This window comes from Artemia franciscana, chromosome 10 (assembly GCF_032884065.1).
Source record: "Artemia franciscana chromosome 10, ASM3288406v1, whole genome shotgun sequence".
NCBI classification, from domain to species: domain Eukaryota; kingdom Metazoa; phylum Arthropoda; class Branchiopoda; order Anostraca; family Artemiidae; genus Artemia; species Artemia franciscana.
In genome coordinates, this window is record NC_088872.1 from 12,631,768 (window position 1) to 12,648,872 (window position 17,105).

Genomic DNA, 17,105 nt, shown 5'->3' on the forward strand with positions numbered 1-17,105 from the left:
TTAAGAATAACTCCTGAAACACAAAGGTTGTTTAATTAGAATAATAAGCTTTTTTATAAGTTCTAAAAAAAACTTTAGCGTACAGAGTGAGGCATTTAGGAAGGTGTAACCCCTTCATATGTGTAATAATTTATGTTTGTTTTAAGTTTCAATTTTGCTCGTTACTTGCAGTTTAAGACACTGTTTTTTTTAATTAATTTCTTATCTTTTTTAAATAATGCCAGGAAATCCAGCTCCTCCTCCATGAAAAATTCCCTTCCCCCATGAAAAACTCCTCCATGGAAATATAGTCTCACGTAACCGTTTTCCATCCAACCTCCTCTCCCACAAAAAATGTCTGTATACTTCTCAATAACCAATACTATATGTAAACAATGGGCAAATTTCATAGCTTGCAGCCCTTCCCCCGGGGACTGTGAAGCGTCTAATCATCTTCAAAGACATAATTAATAGATCTTTCAGCTATGTTCAACAAAACGGCAATTTTAAAATTTTGATGGGTGATTTTGGGAGGAAAGGCGTGTTGGAAGTCATTTTTTCCAGTAGTTCGCAGTATGCCAGTTGCCATCCATTAATGCTGGTCACTTAGAAAATGTCCTAGAACTTTTGGTTTCCGATCAAATGAGCCCTCTCTTGATCTTCTAGGATCACTGGTCCGACGCCACCACCCCTGGTAGAAAAAAACAACAACAAAGAAACAAGTGTACACGCATCTGTGATCTTTCTTCTGGCAAAAAATGCAAAATTCCACATTTTTATACATTAGAGCTTAAAACCTCTATAATAAGGTTTTTCGATATGCTGCTTCTGATGGTGTGATTTTCTTTAAAATTACTTGATCTTTTAGGGATTTTCCCCTCCATTTTCGAAATTAGCAAATTTTCCCAGGCTCGTAAATTTTGATGCGCAACGTTAGACCTGATGAATTTTGTATATTTTGAATAAGCGTCAAAATTTGATTCTCTTGATGTATTTATTGTTATCAAGCTGTGTTTCTTAGAGTTTTGGTTACTATCGAGCCGCATCGCTCCTTGCTTAAAGTTCGTTAGTACGAACTGTCTGATTCCAAATATGTAAGATTCATTGAGATTACTGCAACCCATGAAAAGCTACGAGCCTGAGAAAATTCCCCGATTTTAGGGGGAGGGGAAATCCTCTAAGAGTCAAGTAATCTTAATGAAAATCGTACCATCAGATTCACCGTATCAGAGAACCCTACTGTAGAGGTTTCAAACTCCCATCTCCAAAAATGTGAAATTTTGTATTTTTGCAAGAACAAAGATTACTGATGCGCGTGAATTTTTTTGGCTCAGGGTGATTGTATAGAATCGACGATCCTAGAATATCGAGAGAAAGCTCATTATAACGGAAACTAAAAGTTCTAGTGCCCATTTTAAGTGAACAAAAGGATTGTAGGCTAACTATCTCCTCTCCCATGCTCCTTTTCCGACCCAAGTCTTCTAATCAAAGTTTTAAGATAGCCATTTTACTCAACATATCTGTTAAGTCCAATAGCTATGCCTTTGAAGATGTATGAAACCAAGAGAGGAAAGGATATAATAAACGGAAAATAAAATCAAATAGGTTTAAAAACGAGGATTTTGTCAGCCAATGGCAAACATGACGACGAAGAACAAGCAAATATTTTGACAAGTACCTCCGCCAAATCGTCCTTAGTGCTCAAAAAAAAAAAAAAAATATAACCTTTCGAAATGAACCTAACTCGAGCAGAATTGATACTGTGTCAAAAAAAAAAAAAAAAACAGAAATAAATGAAAAAAAATCATCAATTGGATTGAATAAGTAATCTTTGCCTCGCAAGACTTTCCAATCTCTGGGACTTATCTATTAAAATTTTGTTTTCAGGCAAACGTTCCCACAGTTTTTGAAAGGCTCTACCATTGTAAAATTCCCACATGTACATGAGACTCTGTAGGCACCACTACCCAGTATAGGTTCAGTTTTATCCTTTCTCGAGTTGAAAAAATGTTGAACTTTTTGTTCAGTTTTGAAAGAAACAGAGAGATTATGTTTTTTTTTTCCTAAGTTTGTCGCTGTGTTTTGAGATGTATGGTTAAGTGGAGAAAGTTTTGTTCTCAATTGCTGGAGTAACTGAATCAAGGGGGATGGGCTCCTTATTTTCCTGTTTTATCTTTTTTTAATCGTCTATGATATTTTCAATAAGGTTAATTGGGTAGCCATTGCAGAATAAAATAGATTTTACATAATTTAATTTAGAATTTACATGATTGCGTGAACAGACTTTTAAACTCTGTCGACTAAAGATATTAATACCCCTTTTTTCATAGAAGGAGGGAGATGTGACGAGAAATGTAGATACCGATCATTATGGGTTGGCTTTCTATATATTAAAAATTCAAGGCTAAGAGTATTTCTTATCATTTAAATATCCAAGAAAGGGAGCTTTCCTGAATCTTCCAGTTCTATTCTGAATTGAAGATTCAAATCAAAAGAATCCAAACGTGCCAAAAATCTTTTAGAGAGTCCTGTCCTTTTTCCCAAATAGACAGACTATCATCAACGAAGCGAAACCAGAGAGAATGCTCTAAGAGGAAACTATTCAAAGCAGATTGTTCTATTGAAGTACATGTAAAAGCTTGCCAAATAAGGAGACAAAACAGTGCCCATGGATAGACCCATCATTTGAAGGAAAAAATTTTCTCGGGACTTAAAATACAAGGAAAACTTGTTGCAAAGGCCAACAAGTGTCATTATTGTATCAATTTCCAAGGTTTTGTAACCTCACCAAGCAGAGTTTTCCTCTAATTTTCTTCCTACTCATATTTAACCTCACATGTAACCTCACCAAGTAACCTCACATGTAATCACATCACAATGTATCACATGTAACCTCACCAAGCAGAGTTTTCCTCTAATTTTCTTCCTACTCATATTTAACCTCACATGTATCCTCACCAAGTAACCTCACATGTAATCACATCACAATGTATCACATGTAACCTCACCAAGCAGAGTTTTCCTCTAATTTTCTTCCTACTCATATTTAACCTCACATGTAACCTCACCAAGTAACCTCACATGTAATCACATCACAATGTATCACATGTAACCTCACCAAGCAGAGTTTTCCTCTAATTTTCTTCCTACTCATATTTAACCTCACATGTAACCTCACCAAGTAACCTCACATGTAATCACATTACAATGTATCACATGTAACCTCACCAAGCAGAGTTTTCCTCTAATTTTCTTCCTACTCATATTTAACCTCACATGTAACCTCACCAAGTAACCTCACAAGTAATCACATCACAATGTATCACATGTAGCCTCACAAAGCAGAGTTTTCCTCTAATTTTCTTCCTGCTCACATTTACGACATCACATGAAGTGCACATAGAAACTGCATCAGAACTAGACAATAGCAGATCCAGGATTTTAAGAAGGGGGGGCAACACGTTACGAAAAACTCCAATTCTAAATTAAGCCTAATGTACCTTTACTGATGTTGAAAGTTGTATGCCTCTGGTTCTATCCGTCATTTCGTTGTCGATTCTGTAAAGCTATCCACAAAACTACATTTATTGAAGTACTATCAATATTATGCAATAAGTTCTTGCCTCCTTTTTCCACTATTAGCAAATCTATCAATAACACTTTTCCTACACTTATGACAATATCACGGTGAACATGAAGAAGGGCAAGTCCGGTGAGTCTTTCCTCTGTCACTTTATTTTTTTAGCCACGTTTTCAATCTTCTCAAGGTTGAAAAACTTCATTCAACAGATGCCACACTGACAAGTAGGGTTATGAGAATCTGCAAAAGCGCTGAAATATTTGGGAAAATATCAGAATCGCAGTTCTTTTTTTGTAAAGTTTCCCCTAGTGTTTCATGTATTCTACCTGTGCCTGCATTACTTCTTCTCAGACGAAGCCACCGAGTTTTCGATATTTTTTCTTCTCTGGCCAGGGCAGATTCACAAGTTAATTGGGAGGGGAGACCCATTGATGACCAGTATTTCTCTGACAAGTCATGAACCGTATTAGCGAATTGTTGTTTGTTCGTTTCCATACAATTTATTAGCAAGAAAATACTGAACTTAAAAGTGCCCAGCGTTTCAACAGAAAAACGATTTTCTAAGTCCGAAATGATTGTGTCCAACAGGGGAATAAAAAATGACCGTCTATGATGTCCCTCTTGTGAACTGAATAGTACATTAATCCAATTCGTTTTCTTTTTCGCTATCCTTGGGGCTATTATTTCCAAACCTGGATCAGTTGCGACTTTAGTTACCTCGTCAAATGTGTTTTAAACTCGCTTTTACTCTCCCGGCACGTGACTTGCAGCTGGGTAAAAAGGTCCTTAACATGGCTTGCTGCAGACATGAGGTCTATACTCTTCTTCTAAAATAGGCACCTGAGCCGTGAAATTGGTCCAGATATGTTACTAAGAGAGTAAATGGTTACTATCAGGTCGAAGGATGTGACAGAAGTCAATAAAGATTTTGATTTTGCTTCAGTTGTGCATTCCGCCCAGCCGCTGATAATCTCAAGAGCATCCACTATCTTAGGAAGCTCTACCACAAACGACATTAAGGAATCGTGCCTTCTGATCCAGCGCGTTTCACAAATGCCAGTTAGCTGTGCTTTCATTACTCTGTTTAAAATATAATTGCGCTATACAGAAGCACTAAGGAATGCAACTATTTCTTTTATTACTCCGATTGAGTTTCTAACACTCTGGACAGAAGAAGTTTTCAGCATGGGAAGATTTAGAGGATGGTTGAAACATAGACAGCGCAGGACATTCTTTGCTACCTTTTGAATTTCTTTTACAGCACCACAATGTTTTGAACCATTACAGTACATCCATCAGTGCCTATGCCCACACAGTTTTCCGAGTCTAGCCCAAGAGATCAAAGAAAATCCAACGCAACATATCCAAGCGTTTCCATTTAATGGTCAGTTCAAAGTTTCAAATGCTGTCAGAGTAACATTTTTCATGTAGGTTTAAAAAACCAACGAAATCTTCACGTCTTGTGCAATTGTAATTGTAGCAAAGGGCAATACTCAGTTGTGACTTGTGTGACACATCCGTTGTTTCGTCAACAACCACACTATAGAACTTGGCAGAATGAACTCGTGCAAGAATTTCTTTAAGATTATCTTTGGCACAACGTTCAATTAAGTCATTCTGTTTTGTTTCGCTTATATAAGTAGCATTTGCACCTGAGCTTTCCAAATGTTGTTTTAAAGTGATGTCGCCACTATTTACACGGCACCTTAAAAGTTCTCGAAAGTTCACTTCGTTTGTCAATGGGTCCTTTTCTGCCAATAATTCTCCATCACCTCAAACGGCCACGAAGAGCAATGTTCTGTCGACCCAAGAAAACGATTGATTCTACAGTTGGCTTCAAAATCGTTCTGTTTTCCTGCAGTTGTTGCCTACATTGTTTGTTTACAATGCTTAAAAAGTTGGTTTCAGGGTTATCATATTTAAGAAGGAAATGTTTGCCTGCTTCAGCTAATAGCGGTGATACTGATTATTTTCATGAGACACCAAGTCACTGTCTTTTCCAGTTAGCTTAGCAAAAGTCACGAGGGGCTTCTTTGCCAACTTTTGCAATTGATTGGAGGCTCCGACCTCTCGAGCGTTAAATAAAACAGCATTTTCAGAATAAGCCCCTCATCTTATTTGAAAGTACTAGCCGATGAAATTCTTCCAAATGAGTATGATTGAAATGTCTCTTTTCGTCCCTGTCCAGCTTCTTGTGAACTGAATAGGGGAAGCTGTAGTTAGACGGCAGAATCTACGGGTTCTGAAGCAATTGATATTGCGCTCGACCATCCAGTTTTATAATTTTATCGATATAGCTTCCAATATCATTTTCGCAGAAAGTGCTTATATTTTCGATGTTTGTGTTAGGCTTGGGGCTACACTCTTCAATTGATACTAACGAATCATGCACAATCTCACTATTGGTCAAAGCACTGGAATCGCTACGAACAATGAAACTTTCATTATTTCTATCTTCAGTTGTGGCGTCCACTCGCATAGCTTTGGCTTTGAAACCAAAAAGCTGCCGAGAGTTATCTGCTTTCACTTCGACATCATAACTGGTTAAGATTATTCAAAAATTGTATACTTTTCAAACCCTTCTAGAACCGCGACTAACTCTAAGGCGTTTGTGTTGTTGGAGTCATTTCAACATTTTGCTTAGTTATTGATTACGAAACAGGTCTTGACACACTTTTTGAAGCTTCAACGATTTACGAGATGACTAGCTACAAAATGCCTTGTAAGCTTGGGGGACACCAAACACTCAAGAAAACTCCTTAAAGACTTAAAGCAGACAGACTAAGCGTCGTCAAATCCCTTTCAAAGATGTTTTGATCCAAGCATTGGTATCACAATCAAGTCACAGAAAATATAATGATAAAACTTTTTGTCTAAGCCAATGGGGGGGGGGGGGGTTGCCCCCTGGATCCGCTACTGAGTTAATCTTAATTGCAGGCTGCATAATATTGTATATGAACAGGACTAAAAGATCTCCTGAGCATCGACGTAATCATGACTCCAAAGCTAGTGAACTTCGGGGAAGTGAAGGATTTATTTAACCCTTCGCTCTCTGAACCGTGCTAGAAAATGCAACGACAACTTACTGGTACCCTGGTCCTCAAAAAAATCGGCTAATATTTTTTGATGTTAGAGCTGCGCTACCGTGAAACAAGTGACAGAGAAAACATTCCAGGCAGCCACTCCAACTCATTCGAAGCTTGAGTAGACAAAGATTGTGCCAACACTGACTGGAGGCTGAAATGGGAGTCAACCATTGACTGAAGTTGACAAAAAAACTACATATAGAACTACAAAAAGTGAATATCACCATATTTCGCTGGCAGTACGATTTAAGGTAATTTAGAGTAATCCTATGATTGTTTAGTAAACATTAGTTGCTAAGTATGAATGGATCATTTGAACAAACTAATCTCTTAATAAACATTGAAACACTGTCTCCCAACGCAAATTATAATCATTATAAATAATTTAAAGGGACGCCTGATATCTTTTTTCTAACACTGAAAGGTATTCTAGTTGGACATTTGTATTATATACTTTTGTCTATGCGGCAGGTTCCTTGCCGAAAACATAATTCCGATGAAAAAATAGCAGGTCGGTAAGAAGTGACATGCAGGATTCTTAAATAAGCCTGAATTTGACAGTACTTTTAATCTTTGAAGAAAACAATTCTTTGCAACTGAACAAAGCGTAATCGAACTTCGATCTGGGTTGAGGTAAAAATCTATGCTTTAAGCATCAGGGTAGTGGCATCTTTAATACTTTATAGATGGCAATACAAAAAGCAAAATTCTTGAATCTCCATAATGCATCTGTTTATCCTTAGTTGACATTAAAAACTGACTGCAGATAAGGAGTAAGCACATAAAATCATGGTGAGCTCAAAGAGTATAGGAAACCTGTTACTTTAACACGAAACTTAGACGGTAAATTTGAAATTTTCCCTTTGCTCAGCTTGGAAAGAGGTGAACATACCAATTGATGGCTCTTTATGCCCTGTCCAAATATTTCACTTTTATTCAAAGTTTTATCTGAGCAATTAAATGGAAAAAGTGACACTTTTTTTTACAAAATAGTTACCTGAAATTTTAAAAACTAGGAGTAGGCTAATTTCAACTACCATAAATAGCCTAGTCTACTCTTTTATCTCATTCCTAAAAACTTATTGTTTCACTTGACCCCCATCCCTTGGTCAGGGGCATAGATCCAACATTTTTATTGGGGAAGAGGATGTCCACATCTGGGGGGTGAAGGGGCATGGGATATCCTTAAGGGGAAAGGAGTTTTGGAACATTTATGTAAAACAAAAGACTAAATATGTTTTCAAGATGCATGAAAACTTGTTTTAGGAAATTATTTTGATAAATTTATAGCAAACAGTATAGCCTAACTGGTTTTTGTATAAAGTGAATCTACCACTCAATGCCTTTATTTATGCTCTTTACAAATATAATAATTGCTTCTATCAGAAATTCAGATTTAAGCACTTTTTGAGCTCTTCAAAATGATGAATTTTCAGTTAGAGTATGACTTACCACTCATTTTCTATAAAATATTAGGCCTACTACATTTTCTCAGTGCCATCTTTTCCACTGAAAAAAACAGTGCTACATTTTCTCAGTGCTAAAATTATTTATAACAAGGTTAGTTTAGGTTAGGTTAAAAAGTGCTTAAATCTGAATTTCTGGTAGAATTGATTATTATATTCATAAGAGCATAAAAAAGGCATCAAGTCATATATTCACTTTATACAAAAGCCAGTTATACTGTTTGCTATAAATTTACCATTATTTTTATAATGGAAAAAAAAAATTAAGGTGGCTTATGTCTACCCCAAGTTTTCAATGGCTCATTTTTACTTAGTAGTAATGAAGAAAAGTTACCGTTTAGAAAAGGTACTATTTTGTTAAATTGAAAACATATAAACAGACATTAAACAAACAAAATTCTTGTCTTCTACAAAAATTATCAGCAATGAGTTGCTACTGAAACAGTGGTAAAATGTATAGACATGCTTTGAGTTGGCAAAGGTGAGTGTTGTATATGCTTGGCTTTTGTAGCCAGCTTCACCAGTGATGTTGCACTACCTATTCAATATAATATCACAGATTCTGTAATCTTATTGGAACATGTTCCTTGGACTTAAATAGTAGCCTAACCTTATTCTAAATTTAAAAGTGATCAAAAAATTTAGTATAATTATAACCTACCCTTTGGACATTGTTTTATAAAGAATATCCAAAAAATCTGAACAGTTCTTGGCAGCATTGACTAAGAAACCTTACATTAAACTAAAGCTTGCCAGGGATGCCAACCAGAAGAGAAGAATTGACATCTAGAGTTTAAAAATTACCTTCCCCTTTTGCAGCATTGTTTAAAAAAAAGAAATCTAGAAAAATTACTCAAAAGCTTTCTTCCATAAATCTGGGTATAGGGGGTATATATTTTCCAAGGGGGGGGGGGGGGAGATGTACACTAAATGTCATTCTTATGTTAGAAATATCATTCAGATTCCTGACAGTTTTCTGCCAGCATTTGTTCATGACTCTCAAAGACAGGTTCATATTCTGGTTTATACTCTAAATACTGTGGTCCATTCAGGTTCTGGTATTCTGGTCTATTCAGGTTCACTTCTCTTTCAGTCTAGAGATGGGGTTTTGTTTCTGGTGAACTGAATGTGTTTATGCTTAATTACAACTCACTGAAATGGACCTGGGTGCATCATGCAAAATCTCTAGCTTTAGCATTATTGAACTAAAAAACTTGTTGAATATACCAATCAATGCAGAAAAATGATTATAGATGGCACTCATAACCCCATTTTCATAAAAAGTTGACCAAACAAGTTTATGTGTAATGGTACAGAATTGTAACTAGCCCTGTCCTGACCACCAGCATGTTTAAACTATTTAAAACTATCTACATGATATTCAAGATTAAGAAATGTTCAGTGTATTTTTTTAGAGTTCAGGCACTGTCTGAGTACTTGGATATTACATCCTAGTCAATTAATGAAAAGAAAAGACATATGCTTTGCTGTAAAATAATGGAAATGCTTATATTGGGTTATATACTTGTTGATCAATTTGGTGTGGGGGTGGGGCAGGTGCAATTTTGGTGTGGGGGTGCAATTTCAGGAATGATATAAGTGAGTATTTATGATTTTTTAATAGAAGTCTTCAGAATTTTATGTAAATATTTTTACTGTCAAATAATGAGGAACAATGTATTAGAGGGTCCCTTTTATGGCTCAAAATGGAATTTGCAAAGGAATTGAGTAGTTTTTTTGGAAAGAGCATAAAAAGATATGTCAAGTGGTGTGTTCACCTTCTGTCTACCTAGTCTTAGTAAATACATCAGATTTGCCACTCAGAACAAGCTAAGCATTCTCATTTTTTTAAATACTCCATCATGACTTTCACTGTTGGCTATTTTCTGTCTGGTGGCTAGTTTGGCCCTGATCAAAGATTGAAGTTCCTCCCAGATTTGCAGGAACTTTTGATGCAGCCACTCTTTATCAATGTAGCACTTGAATATTTTTATAGATTAGACAGATGTTTTTTTTTTCTGAAAGTGAGTTTCATAGATTGGGTATCTTCTGACATAATTATTTCTTATGATATTTCTTCAAACATCCCCTAGTCATATGATTTCATATTATTCATTAGTTTGTTGACCTTTGAGCTAGTTATTACCTTAAATTGCCAGTGATTGGATGATCCTGTATTTGCCTGTCAGGAAAGATTGTGTGCTGACTGATCAAATGAAACCCAAAATAATTGCCAGGGCCTGTTGCACCGTCCCTTGTCAACTGATGATTTGAATGACTCAGTACTGGCAGAAGAGACTGTTTTTTGGTCTAACAAGTTCTATAGATTCACCACCTGATTAGAAAAGGATTTGCTACATAACATTGACTTTTCACACTTCTTGAAAAGTTGTTGATCATTTCCTCTTGTCCTTGAAGAGAGATCTGGTTGAAAGACATTTGGGATAAGTTCTTTATAGTTGAGCAGCTTGAATGCCATAATCATGTCCCCTCTCTTTTGGCGATAAGTCAGTGAGGGTAAATTTAATTTTTCAAGTCAGGAGGGGCAGGAAATGTTATAGAAATCTCAGATGCATTTAGTTGTACGCCTCTGAAATGATTCTAGAATTTCCTGGCCATATTTATTGATTGGGTTGGTAATGTACATCCCAAACCCTAGCTTAGGTCAAATCATACCTTTATAGAGTTTTACAACAACTGAGGGCAAATGACTACTGAAAGTTCTCTTTAATATACTGAGAGTCTGACTGGCCTTTGCTGCCACAGTCAGGGCATGCAAACTAAACTTTAGCTGTTCATCAACTAATAGACCCTGATCATGTTCAGCATGACTACTGACAATAGGTTGCCTTGTTTTGTCTATTGACTCAATTGAGTACATGTGTCTTGAGTTTTTGTTATCCAAAGTGGATAACCTTGCATTTCTAGACATTTAACATCTGCTTCCAATTTCCTGCCCAGCAAGTAAATGGGTTCAAGTCTGCTTGAATGGTTTCTATTTTTCCTGAACTTTCAACTGAACCAATTACCTTTGAATAATCTGCATAAAGGCTTATTTTATTTTCAATGTTACAGGATGCACCATTAATGAAAATATTAAATAAAATTGGGCCCTGGACTGTGTCTTGAGGTACTCCACTTCTCACTTCCACAACATCAGAGAGAAATGATGGTCCCTTATCTCTAAACACTTTAACTGCTTGTTTTCTATTACTAAGGAAAAGCACCACCCAGTAAATAGTTTCTGTATTAATACCAATAGCTTCAAGCTTAATACGCAGTCGCCTATGGCACACCTGATCAAATGGTTTATCAAAGTCCAGCAAAACAGGGAAGGGGGGCATATTTCAAAATCTAGGGAGGTAATTTTTTTGATTTTTTTTTAAAGAAAATGCAAAAATGTATTTTTTTTTTAATGAACATACCAATGAAAGGTCTTTTTCAATGTAAATTCCTAGTAAATCTCTTCTTTGTGCATATATGTTTACATAAATTTGAAATAATTTATGGGAATACAGTGTATTTTTGCTTCAAAATGGCCAGCTTAAAGCCATTTTCTCAGTGTTTATCAGGAACAATGTTAAAACACTGAAAGACAAAGTTACGTCTTTCCAGCCAAGGACATTTTCCAGAATTTGCCATCAGGGGAGTGTCTTTTTTTAGATGCTACCAGTAATACAATAATGAGAAACTAGTGTTGTAATTTTATTGATTTATTTTTTTGGTCAAATTGAACCTAAAGGGGTTCGTGAATGCACATTTTCTCTCTCTCTGTCTCTCTCTCTGTCTGTCTGTCTGTCTGTCTCTCTCTCTCTCTCTCTCTCTCTCTCTCTCTCTCTCTCTCTCTCTCTCTCTCTCTCTCTCTCTCTCTCTCTCTCTCTCTCTCTCTCTCTCTCTCTCTCTCTCTCACACACACACACACACTTGTAAATATTTTATGTCCCAGGAATGAAAATGATAGGGCCCAGTTTTACTACTCTTGCAGAGCTTCCCGCAATTAGAAGATGCATGAAAGAGCCCATGGTAGCAGAGGCTCCAATCAATGTTGAGCTGGAGAAGTAGCGTGTGATTACATTTGCGGATGATGAAGTTGTAGTTGTGAAATCAATTGCTAATGTCGATTTGACAAGAGAATAGTTTTTTTTAATGTAGATTTTTATTAATAAAAACACTGTTTTTAAAACTCATTATCAGTTTGCAGCAATGTAATTAATTATCTATATGTAAGGGGTTACCCTTTTTGAACTTGGAATCTCTGATGAACTTTCTTTTTTATGCTGCTGCCCCCATAATACTCTGGGGTCAAAATGATTAAGCGATGATTTCCAGATGGTCAGGATTTCTCAGATTTACTCCTATAGAATATTAAGATAAGGCTGTCACAGTATGGGGCTGTTGCAGTTTTATGACATTATACTAGCAATAAGACCAGATAGTGACTAGGGGGCTGTCATGGCATTTGTGGGACAGGACTGTCATGGGTGGCATAACAACAAGAACAGATGATGCCTTTCTCAGAAACAAAGATACAACATGAATGATTATGCAACTCCTATGTGTGTGGTAGTATCCATGGAGAGGATACAAGGGACTAGTAACTCCTTTTGACTCTAGGTACACCCCCTTGGAGAGGATACAAGGGGCTAGCAACTCCAAAATGGCTCTAGTATGTCTCCTATGTGTGTGCTAGTGCGTATGGAGGGAACACAAAGGGTTATCAACTCCAATAGTACACCAGGAAACGTCTCTGCTAGTACGTATGGAGGAGATACAAGGGATTAGAAACTCCAATAGCACACCAGGATAGGGCTCCGCAAGTAAGTATGGAGGGAATACGAGGGGCTAGCAACTCTAATAGTATATCAGGATTGCGCTCTGCTAGTATGTATGGAGGGGATACTACTACTGACAGTTCTAACTGCATACTAAAAGTTGTCCTTATCAAGGCTAGTGAAAGACCGTTGAGAGTTTTATAAAAAAAGTCTATTATTTTATGCAGGCTTCTTGTAACACGAAATTCTTGTTTTTTTATTTGGTTTTGGTTTTTGGGTATATATATTTTTTGGATAACCTTGAAAATATAGGGAAATATGAGCAGTCAGTTTATTTCTGTCAATCTTATAGGTATATTTTACATAGGCTGAGAAGTAATAATTTTCCTTCGTTTGAAGTCTCAATTTTGATCTTCAATTTCATCAGTATTTTTGATCGTATTAAAGCTTTGAATGACTGCTTAGCAAGAGCGAAAACAAAATATATTTAAGGAGACAATACCGATCCGCTAACTGCCCTGTAGATGCTACCCACTGAAATTGAAAAAGAGGGAGAGAGATGAAAGAATAACCCTTTCTTTTAGGTAGGGTAACGATAAATGAGATAGAAAAGGCTAGGATACATAATGTTGAAATCATGTTTTATGTGCATTAATTGGGAACAAAATTCACTAAAGATGTTTTTCAAAGAAAAGTACAGGGTCAGCTTAAACCGAAAATGAGGATAAGTAAACTCAAATAATTTTTTGAGAGTAAAAATACAGTAAATCACCATCTATCAGGCCCAGATCGAATAGATGCGAGGCCTTCTCTATATATTGAATATTTAAACAAAATATACCTGTATAGTAGTTTACGTACATAAAGTAGTTCACCAACGTAGTGCAAAATCTCTCTAATATAGGACTATCCCGATTAAATTCAATAAATTTGACATGAACTTTACGTGTACGGTATCAGCTTTCTATATATTAAAGTATATATTATAGAAAAATTAAAACATTAATTAATCTTATCCAGCAGTGCCAACTTCAAATAAATATATTTCTAATTATTTGAATAATTCATGAACTAATCCTTTATCGTCAAAAATGGTTTGCTTAATTTTTTTTTTTTTTCATTTTGATGGTAACCCAGGGCCCTTTCAAATGCGTTTCTCAATCGCCCTTTATCTGGTCCTGCCATCAATATATAAATGAAACTCAAAACGAACAGAAATCATAATATATAACCAAGTGAAGACGAGCAGAAACTAAGAGAAGTAGGGCCGACGCCATCGGCCCTCTAAATACCAGAATATAATTTGTACTTTAGGGGAAACAATCCTTATTTCGAGCTGTGTGTTTTGTTTCTGACAATATCAAAAAACAATATAAAAAAAGATCACCATTCTAACAAAGATTATTAAAAAAACAATAAAAAAGAAAAAAAACAATAAAAGGAATGAATATTATACCAATATTCATTCCTGAGAGCATTACTAATATTGAGATTATTAAAGTTAAAAAAGCGAATACATTAAAATGTATTTTGTTTTCAGTAATGTGAAAATTACACTCTTGTCGAAGGCACACGGGCGTTGGTCCTACTTGCTAAAAGTTTGTAGGTAAAATACATATTTAGGGCTGTATCCCCGCCCCCTGGATATAGCCTCGTACATATTGTTAAGTTTTTTGTTGGATCCGACTTGCAGACTAAAATTAGTTTTCTTCATATTTTAATTAGTATTGCTGAGCTTGTAGTGCTCCATAAAGGGTAAAAGTTTAATTTACTGGTTCTTGAAAAATAACCTGTGGTTATAGTCCGTGAAGCGCAAAAAAAGGAAAATGTTCATTTTTTTTCAACTGGCTGTAAAAGATTTTGAGAATTAATTTTGCTTCAACTCTAAATTAAAACGTGCTGATCAAAATCTTCTTTTCCAAATTAAATTTTATCTATTTTTTGCTTATGGCGATGAAACACTAGAATGGTTTCCATATCATCGTTCACCTTATTTATCTTGTGTTTTCTAAAATAACCTCAATTAAAACTACTGGTTGAATAACAAGAAATCTATCTGAATTTCTTGACACTAAAGCTTTTTGGAATAAACCTTTGCATTGTAAATAAGGCTGTATCTAGGGGGCTGGGTATTTTGCTCAAATCCTCTCCTCCGAAATTTTTAACCGACTCATAAAAATGTAACAAAATTACGTTTAAACAAATTTTATATTCATTTCTAAAGTTTGTTTTTGAACCCCCTCCCCCGAATCCTCCCCCAGCAAAAATTCTGGATGTACCCTTTATTTGAAATTTATCTATTTTTGAAAATGGAAATTTACGTAGGTTATTTTTGGCCTCATGGCCATTTTATTTCTATGGCCTCAAGGCCACTTCATCAAAATCTACTTGAATCGTACATCTTTCAAGCATGTTTATGCAAAATTCTTTTCAATTCTAACTCTGAATCGCGTCGTCTAGACCTATCCTCTGGTGTTCAGTGAATACAGCTCTTACTGGAATTCTATTAGCTTTATATTCTTAGGACCAATTTCTCCGATCCTCTAGAACATGTTTTTTTTTTTCACTTATGTCAGCCTCACAAGTGTGAGTACTCACACGTACTATCAACAACCTTACTTCATATAGCTATGCCAAACTAGCATTGCTATCGGAAAAGCTTGCAGTATTTAAAAATTTTCTCAGATGTCTTTACCTACTTAGCCGATAGTCTGCTTGTAGAAATACGAGTATAAGTATTTTTTTGGTGTTTTTCCGTTTTAAAATGTTTATTTTAGGTGATTTTATTTTTTGTTTTACGTTTTCTTAAATGGGACCACGTTTACTAACATAGACTTACGCAACCAAGACTTGAAGAGGAGAACGATCTATAATTTTTTCATATCGCTCGTGAATTTTAAGAAACTGCATTTAAAGGACCAAAAATTGAGGTTCACTTGAGCTTACAGAATTTCATGAAAAGACTAATGCGGGGAAAACCGTCAACCAACCTTTTAGGTAATACTCACGCCCCACATCTGAGTCCTGGTTTATTTTATATTTTTTTTCTTTAGCGTGCAAGGTTTAGCTATAGTTTTGAGTTCTTCGTCGGAAATAGGGAAGGGATTTTGATACCCCATGGTTACATCCCTGCTTCGTATTTGTAATTAGTGACAGTAAATCCCTTCAACGTAAACTTTGGTGAATATCACAACCACCATTTGTGAAGCATAAACTTACTGTAGTTTCATTTAGGACTTCCACTTTACAATATTAGCCTCTGCTTTATAACCGGCAACCCCAGAAAACTATTTGACTGAAACTACAGTGGAAATCGGAAGAACTTTGTATTTCCGTTCGAATGAGCCCTCTTCCGATCTTCTGTGACCATTGGTTCGATAAGATCACCCCCGGTAAAAAAAATAAACACGCCATCATATTGAACGTTAGAGCATCAAATTTAGCGTCTCTGAGAACTCGGTAGTGGAGTTAACATGAACACATAATTTTGTATTTATTGTAAAAAAAAATGCTCAAGGAACTCGTGTTTGTTCAATTTTTTGTTTTTTTTTCTAGGATAATCACATCAAATCACTGGTTCTAGAATATCCAAAAGGAAGTCGTATTTTTTTGGGGCTTTTTTTTGTGCTTTTTTTGTTGTGAATAATCACAACAAGTCACTGTTTCTAGAATATCCAGAGCCCGCTGATTTGAACAAAAATCAAAAAATTCTAGTGTAGTTTCTTAGGTAACAGAATAGATTGCGGGCCACATAATCACAATTTCCATTTTGTCCCAGGAGGCAACAACTTTTGCCCAAATAAGGGCAAAATTTTGTTGAGCGGTAAATCTGACATAGCCATTCGATTTGAAATTATCAAAATCTATTTTACGATCCTGGAAAAAATTATGCTGTGAAAAAAAAAACTGTTGTAGAACGCTGCAACAGGGGTTTTCGACTTGGATACAAAATACAAGAAGCTAAAGTGGATTTTTCTTAAGACAGTGATTACAATATAAATGGAGTCAATGTTTCGTCTATATGAAAAATCTTTATTTTTAGCAAAATAGACTGCAAATCCAGAAACAATGAAACTTTTAAGAACCCAATTCTCTAATAAACTCTTCGATAAAATAATGATGAACTTAAGACCACAAAAATTTTAACTAAAAAGCCAAAAAAAAGTTGAACAGAGCCTCATTACCTCACAAAGATTCAGCTAACACTGACCTTTGATCCTTG

General features: G+C 35.7%; 1 long non-coding RNA gene across 1 annotated transcript; it reads left to right on the forward strand.

The window, feature by feature from the left end:
* Window positions 1–7,343: 7,343 nt before the first annotated feature.
* LOC136031799 (uncharacterized) lies at window positions 7,344–12,298 on the forward strand. The gene is made up of 2 exons (XR_010618583.1): window positions 7,344–7,437; window positions 12,097–12,298. It is a non-coding gene; the product is annotated as an uncharacterized LOC136031799 (long non-coding RNA).
* The last annotated feature ends 4,807 nt before the right edge of the window (window positions 12,299–17,105 follow it).